Source organism: Desmodus rotundus, chromosome 6, assembly GCF_022682495.2.
Source record: "Desmodus rotundus isolate HL8 chromosome 6, HLdesRot8A.1, whole genome shotgun sequence".
Lineage (NCBI taxonomy): Eukaryota > Metazoa > Chordata > Mammalia > Chiroptera > Phyllostomidae > Desmodus > Desmodus rotundus.
Window position 1 is genome coordinate 47901464 of NC_071392.1, and position 2689 is coordinate 47904152.

General features: G+C 38.0%; 1 pseudogene; it reads right to left on the reverse strand.

Annotated features, from left to right (window-relative positions):
* Positions 1–795: 795 nt before the first annotated feature.
* LOC112301822 (non-selective voltage-gated ion channel VDAC3-like) lies at positions 796–1684 on the reverse strand (annotated as a pseudogene).
* Between the last annotated feature and the right edge of the window lie 1005 nt (positions 1685–2689).

The following is a 2689-nucleotide window of genomic DNA, read 5'->3' on the forward strand; positions in this document are numbered from 1 at the left end:
CTTTTTGTTTCTGTGTATCTTTCATTCTGAGGTGGGTCTCTAGGAGACAGCATACATGTGGGTCTTGTTTTTCTTATCCATTCAGCTTTCCTGTTTCTTAATTAAAGTATTTAAGCCTTTTACATTTAAAATCATTATTGATAGTTATGTATTTATAGGCATTTTATTATTTATAACTATGTTCCTCTGCTTTTTCTTTCTTCTTTTTCTTAAAGAATACCCTTTAACATTTCTTGAAATACTGGTTTGGTGTTTGGTGGTAATGAATTTCTTTAGTTTGTCTTATCTGAGAAGCTCTTTATTTCTCCTTCAATTTTAAACGATAGCCTTGCTGGGTAAAGTAGTCTTGGTTGTAAGTCGTTACTTTCTTCCCTGTATTAATGTTAAAATGTGATGGGTTTATGTTATTTTACTGTGAGGCAAAACCAAATATTCCACTACAGCACAGATACCAATATATTAAAAGGTCATGAAAAGATAGTGTGGGACATGCAGGATGTGATGTTATGTAAAAACTAGAAGATTGGGCCATTTCCTTTATAACATGACACTACATTATCCCTGAGGAACACATTTAAAATAATACTGCAGAACTGAACTAAAATATGGCCTTTCAGCACCTCCCTGAGGATGAACTCAAGATCTCTAGACTTCAGTGTGCAGGGGAATTACAGGTTTTTTGAACAATAACAAGTTCACACTTTGAAATTTCAGGGAAGAATTTTAAGCCAAAAAATAGTGGGTTCATTTCTCTTCATGTCCAGGGAGAAGTCTGATGCTTTATTCAAAACCACATTAAGCTTCTGATTCATATCCCAGTCCAATCTTGTGACCTCCTGCCTTGAAGTTCTTTCTGTCAGTTAAAGCTCGTAGAGTCAGTTTGAATCCTGGATGAAGAGTCTGAGTATAACCCAGTCTAGTCAGGTTGGCATTATTTACTTTAGCAGAGAAAGAAGTTCTACAATCCCACTTGTATTTAGCAACAATGCCAAAATGGGCATTGCTGCTGCCAGCTGTCCAAGCAAGGTTTATTGACATTTCAGACATTTCAGTCTACTCATTATCTTCTGGTAGATATATCCTCCAAATTCAGTGCCATTGTTAACATGGGTGTGCAGCTGGAAGTCTGCACCCTGGTAACCCAGGGTTATTCTGTGAGAGTTTAGATTTGGCTGTGTCAAAACTCCTTTGATAGCCAGCAAGCCAATCTTCAAAGGCTAACACAGCCCATACATAGATGGTTGGGCCAGAGAAATCTATATCAACTATTCTGCCAAGACTGAAACAATTTTGTTTATGGGAGGCCTTCAATTTCCCACTCTTCTGTCCTGTGTTCAGTACAAATATGTTATCAAGTCAGTTTCACCCATTCAGCCAATTTATTCTCCAAAGAGATTTTCGTTCCAAAAGTATTGTCTCTGTACCATTTTTGGGTGAAGGTAAATCCATAGTTTTACAACTATGTAAAACTATGCATAGTTGTAAACATAGAGACCTTACGGTCTCTGAGTTGCCTTATGCTTTCTTTCCCTGTATTAGTATAAATATGACCTGAAGTAGAAAATTCCACTCTATTACCTGAGTTGGTTCTCAGATCTTTTATGACCATACCAAACCCATATCCTTTGTTGAAGATATCTTTGGCAGCCTTTTCTAGGACACAATAAGTTGGTGTGTTACACATATCTACACCCAAAGAGCAGGTCTCCATTCCACTAGGGTGAAGGTGAAGGTCATGTAGGTCTTTGTTCTTTGTCACTTTGAGTATTTCATACCAATCCTTTATGGTCTGAAATGTATCTATTGAGAAATCAGTGGAAAGTCTTATGGGAGCTCCCTTGTAGGTAATGTCTTTCTCTTGTGGATTTTAAAATTCCCTCTTTGGCCCTGGCTGGGTGGCTCAGTTGGTTGGAGTGTCATCCCATGCACCAAAAGGTTGTGGGTTCGATTCCTGGTCAGGGCACAAACCTAGGTCATGGGTTCAATCTCTGGTCAGGGATAATATGAGAGGCAACCAATTGATGTTTCTCTCTCACATTGATGTTTCTCTTTCTCTCCCTCCCTCTCTCGGAAATCAATAAATATATCCTCAGGTGAGGATTAAAAGAAAAAAAAGAAAGATTCCCTTTTTGTCTTTAACCTTTGCCATTTTAATTATGATGTATCTTTGTGTGGGCCTTTTTGGGTTCATCTTGTTTGGAATTTTCTGTGCTTTCTGGATGTGTGTCTTTTTTCCTTCACCAGCCATTATCCCTTCAAATAGGTTCTCAATCTCTTGCTTTCTCTCTTTGCCCTCTGTGATGCAGATGTTCTTATACTTCATTCTGTCCCAATGGTCCCTTAAACTATCCTCAATTTTTAAGATTCTTTTTTCTTTTTGCTGCTCTGATTGGGTATTTTCTGCTACCTTGTCTTCCAAATCACTGATTTGACCCTCTGTTTCATCTAACCTACTGTTTATTCCTTCTAGTGTATTCTTCATTTCTTTCTTCCTTTCTGCTTCATCTAACCTACTGTTTATTCCTTCTAGTGTATTCTTCATTTCTTTCTTTCCTTTCTTTCCTTTCCTTCCTTTCCTTCCTCCCTGCCTCCCCCCCTCTCTTTCTTTCTTTCTTTCTTTCTTTTCTTCCCTCCTTCCTTCCTTCCTTCCTTCCTTCCTTCCTTCCTTCCTTCCTTCCTTTCTTTCTTT